The 12,071-nt window shown below is 36.7% G+C and overlaps 1 non-coding gene across 1 annotated transcript; it reads right to left on the bottom strand.

Annotated features, from left to right (window-relative positions):
- Nucleotides 1-1,671: 1,671 nt before the first annotated feature.
- On the bottom strand, nt 1,672-1,778 carry LOC121231721 (small nucleolar RNA R71). The gene has a single exon (XR_005929776.1). It is a non-coding gene; the product is annotated as a small nucleolar RNA R71 (small nucleolar RNA).
- Between the last annotated feature and the right edge of the window lie 10,293 nt (nt 1,779-12,071).

The raw sequence follows: 12,071 nt of genomic DNA on the forward strand, positions 1-12,071 counted from the left end.
CTGGAATACAGAATCACACGCCAGGAATTACTTGAAGGAAGCCGGACGATCCATCCCAAAAGCCGGAGCTACTTCAAGACTGAAGATCTCTCTCATAATTCCTTTAGGGGTTTTAGAGTTTTCTTCATGTTTTGTTATTTTTATACTTTTGAGATGTACTCTTATTTTATTATGAACTAAACCCCTTAGATACCTAAGGGGGATAAAACCTATGATGGATCTTGTTATTATTATCTGAACTGTATGATAAATACTTGATTTGTCCTTAATTATGTGTTCTTAATGCTTGAGTTAATATTTCGGGTATTAATTCATGATTTGATGTGCTTATGTAGAGGAGGAATAGACCTTGCCTAAGAGTAGATTTGGCATAATTAAGCGGAGTTGATCAAACGCCTAGAAATAGGGTTATGAGATTTTGCCGGATTAGGGTGAAACCTAATATGGGAGTCCATAGAGATTTACTGCTTCCCTAGGGGTTTTAATTAAGAAATAAATTTTGATTAATTCAACTGAGGGTTAGACGTTATTAGTCTCGAAAGGGATAATAACATAGGTTAAGGAATCTCACGGATCAAGTCAAGTGAATAAATCATTTGGTCCAGAGCCAGATAACAAGTGAAATCTAGGTGGATTCCTCCTTGGGTGTCGTCTTTATCAATTGCTTTTCTTCAAGTCTTTTTCCAAATTTTCTCTTTGCTTTAATTAAATTAGTTAATTAGATTAGATAATTAGTTTAATAAACAAACCCTTTTATTCTTAGGCTAGATAATAAAAAGATAGTTATTACTAGTACTTTTGGTTCCCTTGTGTACGATATCTCGGTCTTTCCATTACTATACTATTGTTCGATAGGTGCGTTTGCCTTTTCGTCGTGATAATAGTTAGTCTAGGTTTGATCTTCATTATAAATATTTATTACTTGTTACAAATCACGCGATCAAGCTTTTGGCGCCGTTGCCGGGGATTCTAAATATTAGGAGCGCTAAATTTTTATTACTTTAGCCATTTTTTTTCTTGCAATTTAATTTTAGTTTATTATGATTATTATTATTTATTAATTTACTTATTTTTTCTCTTGGCAGGTTTTTATAGTTTATGTCTAGAAGAAACCCATCAAGACCATTACTTTTTGACGAAGAAATCGATCGCACAGTTTGTAGAAATCAAAGAGAAATAAGGCGTAGCTTATGGTACACGGAGAACGAGCGAGAAGACGATACTCAACCCCTAACCGACGAGATGGCTGAAAACCAAGGCAATCAGCTACCTCCTGCAATTGCGGCTAATCAAAATCCTTCTCCACGTACTATGTATGATTATGCTAAGCCTTTTTTAACAGGAACTGAATCTAGCATAGTTAGACCTGCTGTAGTTGCAAATACTTTTGAATTAAAACCTAACACTATTTAGATGATACAACAGTTTGTTCAGTTTGATGGTTTGTAGGATGAAGATCCCAACGCTCACTTAGCGAACTTTCTGGAATTTTGCGATACATTTAAAATCAATGGCGTTTCTGATGATGCCATACGTCTTTGGTTGTTTCCCTTTTCACTGTGAAACAAAGCTAAACTGTGGTTGAACCCGTTACCACGGGGGTCTATCACTACTTGGGAATAAATGACCGAGAATTTTTTACCAAAATATTTTCCGCCGGCTAAAATGGCTAAATTACTTAATGATATCTCTTCTTTTCTGCAGATGGATTTAGAAACACTTTACGATGCATGGGAGAGATGCAAGGACTTACCGAGAAGGTGCCCTCACCATGGGTTACCGCTTTGGCTTCAAGTACAAACATTCCACAATGGCCTGAATCCCTCGACTTGGCAAATGGTTGACGCAGCTGCTGGTGGAACCATCACCAAAAAAAAAAACCAGAAGATGCCTATGAATTTATAGAGGAGATGTCACTGAATAACTATCAGTGGCAAGTTATGAGGACAAAGCCAACGAAAATAGCTGGCATTGATAACATCGATTTAGTCACCATGCTCTCTAATCAGGTAGAACTTCTCAATAAAAAGATTGACAGTTTACTTGGTTCTACGCAAGTACATCCAGTAATAAGGTGTGACTCAAGTGGCGGAGGTGTGCATACAGAATACCAATCCTTCAATCCTACAACTGAAGAAGAACAAGTCAACTATATGGGTAAAAGTAACTTTCGATCTCAAAATAACCCATACAGTAATACTTATAAAGTAGGTTGGAGGAACCACCCAAATTTCTCTTGGGGTGGTCAAGGGAATCAAAAGCCACAAAATCCTCAGGGTTTTCAACAGCCACCTTATTAACAAGAGAAGAAACCAAACCTTGAAGAGATGCTTTCTAAATTCATCTCGGTGTCAGAAACTCGTTTCCAAAATACCGAGACAACACTTAAGAATCAACAAGCATCGATCCAAGGACTCGAAACTCAGATAGGCTAGTTATCCAAACTAATCTCTAAACGACCACAAGGTAGCTTACCAAGTAATACGGAACCTAATCCGAGGGAACACCTCAATGCAATTAGTACTCAAAATAAGGAATGATTCATTGCATCGGAGCCAGAATTACAGCAAGATAACACGATGAACGAGGTCGAGAAGAGGTAAATGATAATGATCCTAAACAGGTAAGTACGAATCATGAACTACGTGTGCCATATTCTAAAGCGATGACGAAAGACAGAACAAAAGAACAATTCGGTAAGTTTGTCAAACTCTTAAAGAAATTACATATTAACTTACCCTTTAATGAAGTTCTGTCGCAGATGCCCAACTCAGCAAAATTCTTAAAGGAACTTCTGAGCAATAAAAGAAAATTAGACGCCACATTGCCTGTGGAATTCAATGCAGTCTGCTCAGCTATTCTAAAGAATAAGCTACCTAACAAATTGAAAGATCCAGGGAGTTTTACAATTGCTTGCTTAATTGGTAGTTTATCTATGACTAATGCTTTAGCTGATCTAGGGGCAAGTATAAATGTTATGCCTATAAAATGTTTAAACGACTAGGTCTCGGTAAACCCAAACAGACTAGGATGAGCATACAATTGGCTAACAAAACAGTTAGATTTCCTAAAAGTTTTATTGAAGATGTTCTCGTTAAAATTGATAAATTTATTTACCCAGTAGACTTTGTCGTCTTAGATATGGATGAGGTTAACGAGGTACCTTTAATTTTAGGACAACCCTTTTTAGCAACTGCCAGAACCATTATTAATGTAGGCACATGAGAGCTAACACTTCGTGCAAGAGACGACGTAGTAACACTCTAAGCACGCGATTCAGCCAAAACTTCTAAGACTCAAGATAACGTTATGAAACTTGTCGATGATAAAACTAATATTTAATTGTCCTTACAGGAACCTCCTCGAACCAAGACAACAGAGGCAGTGCACTATTATCAAGTAGCGAACAAAGACACGGATGAGGAACGAAGGCTTCAAATAGAGGAGCTAGATGAATGACGAGCACACAAACTGAGAACACATGATAAACCGAAACTATGCCAAAACAAGCCTGATACCTCTCCTAATCAACTTAAGGTTGGCAAAAAAGTCTTACTAGATGCCGCAGATCCCCACATTGTCACTACCACACCAAATGAGGAAAACCCTCTTACGGTACTCAGTATTTTTCCACTCGGTACGGTGGAGGTTAGTCATCCCAAGTTCGGCACTTTTAAGGTAAACAACACCCGATTAAAGCCTTATTTTAAGATTGACAGCAGGAATGAGGAGTATGAACTCCTCAAACCACCATGATCATTCAATGGAGAGGTAAGTCGAGCTTAGACTATAAATAAGCGCTTCTCGGTGGGCAACCCGAGCACTAACATGTTTTGATTTCTTTATTCTGTATTTCTAGCACTTTGAATCATTAATGTAATCTTTAAATTGCAAAGTGTTTTAACACACACGGCCAGGCACACGGGCATGCTTAAAGCCGTGGCCAAATAGGGGGAGAGTCACGACCGTGCGATACAGCCGTGTTGAAGCGGAACATGATTTCCCTAAAACATGGGGTGCGATAAATCCCCACGGCCGTGCGACATGCCCATGGGTGAACTTGATAGGAGGCCACGGGTGTGGGAACGAAAAACCACGGGTGTGCCAGGGACAAGGCTCGATTCTGTTTCTTTGACATGGGCGTGAGACACGCCCGTGCCGTTCAGCAGTGTACAACAATAAACGGGCATGGGAGAAGTGAACAAAGCTAGGCACGCCCGTGTGACATGGCTGTGTTCGACACAAGCCCAAGACACACAGGCGTGGGATAGTAGCCGGGCACGGCGTAAATCACAAAATTCAAAAAACACGAGCTCACCCTTAAAGTACACGAGCATGACCCTAGGTCGTGTGAACCTCCCCTATATAAGCAAACAACTGTTCATCTTCTTCCCATTTTCAAAACCCTAGCTGAAATCTACCCTGCCCCATTCCCTAATCCCTATTCCGGCCACCATTCCCTAGATTCTCACTTCTACTACCCCCAAACCACTCTCAAATCCACTCCCCTTGCATTAATCCCCACTTTTGCCTCTCTATACCCTCTATTTTACCTCCATACGGCTATATCCCCGCGTCACACGCCCGTGCTCGCCACCAAGACGCCCGTTCACCGCCCTACAGCAGCCTTTGGTTCACTTTCTCAACCTTATTTTTCCAATTTGTGTTGCTACATTAGTATTCTACATGCTTTACATAGATATTGTTACTATTACAAATATGTTTTAGACAAGTTAGGAATTTTCTTTAGAATTTTCTATATTTGAATTGTTTAAGCTACTAAATATCATATACTAGTTTTAGGCCTCTTGCTTAACTACTGATGTATCTTGGATTCTATCAATGCTCATGTATTTTCAGGAACATTATCTCGTCATCGAGAGACAAGCAGGCCACGGTACCATCCTCAAAGAGACGTAGGGGACCGGGTTCTTCCTCGGTACGTGCTACAGCTGAAGTTTGGCACCCGTTCCTTGAATTTCCACAAGCTTCGCAGGAAGAGCTATTTTAGATACTACGCGCATGACCCCTCACTACAGGTCGCTGCATTGACTGGGCAGCCGTCGAGCAGGTTCAGCTAACTGATGCCATCCGCGCCCTCCTGTCCACAAACCCAAGGGAACGGTTCTTCGCTATTACCGAGCCCACTTATTTAGAGCTAACTTTAGAATTATGCCCTACTTTTCATTTACAGGTGGTGATGACGAATAATGACGACCCAGGCTATTCGAATTAAGCCTATTCGAATATTTTTCATACTAGGAGCAGCCCAAAATTCTCATTATTTCTCACATTTATCAACTATTTTACAACTTATGCAAAATGGTCCTTTTTAGGGTTTTCATGAGAAATCCCTTCACAAAAGTTGTTTATTACACAACCATGATTCATTTTATTCCATAAAATTTCAAAAAAACATGTATAATATCATGGAAAAACCCTATACTTTTAACTATTTTGCAAAATAGTCCACTTGTTAGAAAGCTCAAGATACAAGGATCTCAAAAGTACAAAAATATTCAAGAAAAGCCCTCAAAATCACTTACTTGTAGAGCGATTAAGTGGCTGAAATTTCAAGCTTCAAAAACTCCTCTAATGGCTGATATTTTTGGTCAAGAAGAAAGGATGGAGGAAAAAGATGAAGGCTAAGCTTTTTAGTATTATTTTATCACATAGTAGGTCATCAAATACCTAACACTTTGACCATTTAATTTCTTTGTCTCATGGCTGGTAAAGCCTCTCTCTAAGGGTCTATTTTCCCTTTAAATACCCCCAATTTAAGATATATGGCAATTTAACACCCTTAACTATCAAATTAAAACTTTTGCACTTTATGCGATTTAGTCCTTTTTTGCAATTAAGCTCGCAAACGCTAAAATTACTTCACCAAATTTTTCATGCACTAATATAAACATTCTATAACTCTATAATAATAATAAAATGCTTTCCCCAACTTCGGATTGGTGGTCTCAAAACCACCGTTTCGACTAAGCCCAAAATCGGGTTGTTACACTTGCTAACATTTTATGCTTACTTAGTTTTATTTCCCTGTTTTATAGCAAATCAGAAGCTCGTTGCATTGGAAGCTTGGTAGAGATCACTCACACTATCCATCAGCCCATGTCTGTACAATATGGTAAATCAATTATGGTTGTAATGGCATGTATAGGAGAACTTGGCCAATAGTGGCTTGAAAATGATGTTTTGTAACCTAACCATTGGAATGGCTAGTAATGGTTTATTTTGGTATGATTAAGTTGGTTTACGATATGTCACATATGTTATGTTAAGTATATGTGATCAAATGTTGTTAATACCTAAGTTAAACCAAGGTAAGTTTATAAACACATATGCATGTAGTAAAATGCCTTGTTGAATTATGGAGTTTGTTTAATTTGAATGCTTGAAATGGTTGGTATTGGATGTGTGTTTCAAGTGCAGGTCATGGGTGTGACTTGGGTGAGAAGTGAAGCTAGAAATGGCTTTATTTTGACTAGAAGGGCATGTGTCTAGACCGTGTATGAAACACGGCTAGTACACGAGTGTGTGGTTAGGCTGTGTGTCCCCTGCATCTAAATTTTGAGAAACAGAATGCTCAGAATTGAGCACACGGGTGTGTGTCTTGGCCGTGTGAAACCTGCACAAAATTTTAAATGAATTAATTGATCACACGGCCTAGTACACGGGTGTGTGGCATGGCCATGTGCACAAGTCAGAGACTTACACGTGGTCGAACATGGCCTGCAGCACGGGCGTGTCCCAGGGTCACACAAGCGTGTCCTTTGGACCACACGGGTGTGTGAGCCCTACACCTTGGAAAATTTTTGAAAATTTGCAAAAAAATATTAGAGGTTCCGATTAAGTCTCGACTTGATTCTAATGCTCGTATTAGACGTTGAGGGTCCATTTAAGGGACGTTATGAATAATCTCAGAAAAAGAACAATGATTGGTATAATTTATTTGTAAAATGTTCTGAAAGTTTTGGTAATGCTCTGAAACCCTTTTCCAACGACGGATATGGGTTAGGGGTGTTACATTTAGTGATATCAGAGTTACGATTTAGTTAGTTCTAGACTGAACGTAGCATATGTAAAGTCTAGAAATACATGCCATTATATAACCTGTGATAGTGTGATATCTCTCGACTCTAATGAGAATTATTTTATTAATAGACAAAGATGCTTTCCAACTACGCTAATTCCGATAATGCTGAAAACAATAGTCAAGTGTCTGAGTAAAAATGTTACTTTTGATGAAACATAACTCATAAAGGTATGAAATAAATGTTTTATGATGGACATGTTAATGATAAATGTTAAGTGATATGTGTGTATTTATGAAAGTTGGATTTGGAGGCTTATGATCTCCACCTCTTGACCAGTATAGTGTTATATAATGAAATTTACAAGATTTATATGGATTAAGCTCATGAATGTGGAACTAAAGAGTTCAAAGATTGAATGTTTAGTGATATAGTCAGAATGAGACTGGGTTAGTAAGTAAAGATGGTATTAAAAGAGATATCAGACTTTTCTGAGGATTATTCTGAATATGTGATGTCATTGTTAAGGAAGAAGTTATTCATGAGTAAACGACTTATCTAGATATGATATTTACAGAATGGATTAGCTGAAAATTATTTCGAATTGACTCTTTTAGTGAACTGAATAATGCATGATTATTGATGACTTTATTAGTCAGTGGAATAGAAATGAAATTGCAAATGTAACACCTCTTATCCATATCTGACACTGGAACAGGGTACAAGGCATTACCAGACTTAAACTCAAACAAACCTTTAGAACCGGGATACAAAATTACCATTCAGATGTAAAACTTTTCAAATACATTCATATTGCCCCTTAAACGAGCCTACGAGGCTTAAAACATGCATTGGGAGCAGTTCGGGACTAAACTGAGAACCTTGGGAACTTTTCCAACACTTAGAAATTCTTTCGCCAAAACAGGGGTCACACGCCCGCTGGTGTGGGTAGGCCTTGTGAGCACACACACCCGTGTCCTTAACCAGTGTAACTCTCTGTTTATGATGTCATCAATAAGTTGAAGTCACACGGTCAAGTCATATGCCCGTGTGCTTAAGCCGTGTGGGCAATTTAATTTTCATAAATTTTTTATAAAGGTGCAGACTTCACACGTGCTGGGCACACGCCTGTGCCTTAGGCCGTGCCGTCCATACGGCTGAGACACATGCCCGTGTCTCTGCCTGTGTGCTCATTACTGAGCATTCTGGTTGACAACAATTAAGGTGCAAGGGACACATGGCCAAAACACAAGCCCATGGAGCTAGCCGTGTGTCACACACGGCCTAGACACATGCCCGTGTGTTTACCAATGTGGATAGAAATAAGGCTATTTACCAAGCCATTTTGCCACCCTTACTTGCATCGACCTACACAACAACAAGCAACACCAATCCAAGCATATACATTTAGCCAATTCAGCCAAATCTAGATATCCACACATCATTTACATATTAACATTTCACACATACAATATCACATGCTTATCAACTTCAATCATGCATACTTCCACAAACATCATCGTATGAATATATATACTTAAATCAATATTAGCCAATACCATATGGCCATTTAAAAAATGAATTTTCAACCAATATAGGCCAACACATTAGGCCAATTCAATTATGACACATAACAAAATAACCAAGTCCCTATACATGCCATAACTCAAAATGTCAAATTCATTGGTACCCAAAATAATCAGTTGATAGCTTGATGGAGCCTTCGACGATCCCTAATTTGAGCTAGCTTGGCGACACTATAAGAAAAGGGAAAAAGAAAGGGAAGTAACCTTTAAAGCTTAGTAAGTTCCTATGTAAATAATATGCATCATAAACACACTTTAACATATACTTAACATGAAGTAAATTAACATAAGTGTCATTGTAAATCTCTTAATCAAACTTGGCATAGATGATATTAAAACTTTAACATCATAGCTTACTCAATAAAATCTTACTGAGGGTTCATCACATACCGAGCTCATTAAGCATGATTTTTGTATACATACCTGTACCAACTTGCAATTTACCATAATCTTTCATCACATACCATAGTTATTCACAACTTAAACTATGTCGTTAGGATTCCAGTTGAACCACTTGGAATACTAAAGGATACTCGGGAAATCTCATATACATAGTACCATACCAATGCCATATCCCAGATATGGTCTTACACGAAATTTCATATCGATGCCAATAGCCCAGCTATGGTCTTACGCGAAATCTCATATTGATGCCATATCCCAGATATGGTCTTATACGTAATCTCAACTAACCCTAATGTCATGACATTTGTATCTTATCTATTCCTAAGGTTCAACCGGGATATTTCTCACTTGTCAAAACTTTGTCGAATTCATTCAAAGAGTAAATCACAATTCATACAATAATAACACAATTAAAGCATAAATAGTAATGCATTATTTACATACAAACTTACTTCGGTACAAAAATAGGAGAAATGGATCTAATCATCGATAACCTTGTTTTTCCCTCGATCAAGGTTCGAACTTTGTTTTTCTTGATCTAAAATAGAAAATTTGGCTTATTTATTTTTCACATGATTCAATTCAGTCCAATAATCATATTATGGAAAAATTACACTTTTGCCCCTAAACTTTGACATAGTAACACTTTTGTCCTTAGGCTCGTAAATTAAAATGTATTCAATTTCCTTGTTACCCAAGCCTAGCCGAACCACATACATGCTCATATCAGCCCACATTTTTCATCAAATTAGACTTTTACCACCTATTTTATAACTTTTTACAAATAGGTCATTTTTTAGTGTTTTCATGGAAAATCACTTAGTAAAAGTTGTTTATTACACATCAAACTTTCATTTTCTACCGTTAAACATCAAAAAACATACATGTCACACATGGGTAATTTTTAAACATGAGCTCTACTTCAAAACAATAGTAGAAATGGAAAGATTGGGTGAATACGACTTCAAAAACGAAAAGAACATTAAAAACGGGGCTAGGATGCACTTACTATCAAGCTTGAAAGATGAAAAAACCTTAGCTATGGAGGACTTGAAAATTTCAGCCAAGTTTGACGAAACATGGGCAAAATTTAGCTTGATTTTCCCATTTATATTCTTTTATTTACCAAATGACCAAAATGCCCTTTTCACCTTTTTTTAAAATTTTATCTTTCCTTGTCCATTTTTGTCCACTAACTTAAAAATTGGTCTAATTATAAAACAAGGACCTCTAATTTAAAATCTCATAGCAATTGGACACCTTTAGCATGTAGAACTCAACTTTTGCACTTTTTATAATTTAGTCCTTTTGACTAAATTGCGTGCCCAAACGTCAAAATTTTTGAACAAAACTTTCAAGAAAAAATTCATTGAAATTATAGATCATAAAAATCTAATAAAAATAAATTTTACTGCGTCGAATTTGTGGTCCCGAAACCACTGTTCCAACTAGGCCTAAAATTGGGATGTTACAACTCTCTGCCCTTTAGGGATTTTCGTCCCCCAAAATCTTACCAGAAAAGAGGTGTAGGTACTGTTTTCTCATAACCTCCTCAGGTTCCCACTTAGCTTCTTCAAATCCATGTCTTTACCACAACACTTTCACAAGAGCTATACTTTTATTCCTCAACTATTTTACTTCCCGGGCTAATATCTTGATCGGTTCCTCACTATACATCACATGTGAAGAATCAGAATGATATCGTCGCAACATCGACACATGAAATACATTATGAATCTTTTACAACTTTATCGGTAAAGCTAACTGTTACGCCACTAGCCCTATTCTCTCAACAATCTAATATGGCCCAATGAAACATGAACTCAACTTGCCCTTACGGTCAAATCCGAGAATTTTCTTCCACGTAGATACTTTCAAAAATACTTTATCCCCAACTTGAAACTCGATCTCTTTCCTTTTTAAATCTGCGTATGATTTCTATTTATCGGAAGTAGCTTTCAAACAATATCGAATTACTTTTACTTTCTCTTTGGTTTCCTTAACCAAGTCGACCTCGTGAATCTGTTTCTCACTAAGTTCGGTCCAATACAAAGGTGTTCGTGTAACAATCCAATTTGGACCCTAGTCGGAACAGTGGTTTCCAGACCACAAATCCAAGTCAGAAAAATATTTTAATATTATTTTCTGTGCTTATTATATGTGAATTGATATCTGTGAAAGTTCCGTATGAAAATTTAATTGTTTTTGTGCTTAAATAGAATGACTTAATCGCATAAATTGCAAATGTGGCTTTCTATTTGATTAAGTGCTGGATTGATGTGTCTTATTAAATGTGAGGTCGTTAAGATGCAATTAGACCTTTGGATTTATGAATGGACAATATTGGACATTACTTAGTGGATTTTAAATGAAATGAAAAAAGTTATATTAGTAAATCATGCATTAATGTTATTATAATTAAAATCAAAGTTAAATTTTAGTTTATTTCTTTCTTGTTGGTTGATTATATCAAAAGAAAAAGAGAGAATAAATCAAGCTAGGGTTCGACACAAATTTGGCTATTTGAGGTATGGTTTTTGATCGGTTTTTGATAATTTTTACGTTTTTGTGATTGTTGCTTAGAAATCTACCAAGCCCATGTCTCAAGTTTTGATCTTGATGATGAATTTGAATTATGCCATTGATGAAATTGTGAGCTTTATGATGTTAGTTGATGGAAAATGAAAGATATGTGTTGGGTTAATATGTTTTATCTTTGAATTTTTGATGAATTTGAGTATTTTGGACTAATTAGTGAAAATATAAAATTAAATGACTAAACTAAAAATTAAATGAAATATATGGGCTTATATGAGTTAAGTGAATATTCGGCCAAGTGTATGTATAAAGAAATTATGTGTATTTTGTGATTTTATGAATTAGGGACTAAATTGTTAAAATGTGAAAATGTGAGGGCTAATTTGTAAAATACCCTAAATATGTGTATATAGATTGATTTGAATGAATTTTAGATTGAATAAGTCAAATTTGAATGTGTTTAGATCAATAACCAAAGAAAACGGAATTAGATTGGGGA

Source organism: Gossypium hirsutum, chromosome A06 (genome assembly GCF_007990345.1).
Source record: "Gossypium hirsutum isolate 1008001.06 chromosome A06, Gossypium_hirsutum_v2.1, whole genome shotgun sequence".
In the NCBI taxonomy this organism is placed as follows: Eukaryota; Viridiplantae; Streptophyta; class Magnoliopsida; order Malvales; family Malvaceae; genus Gossypium; species Gossypium hirsutum.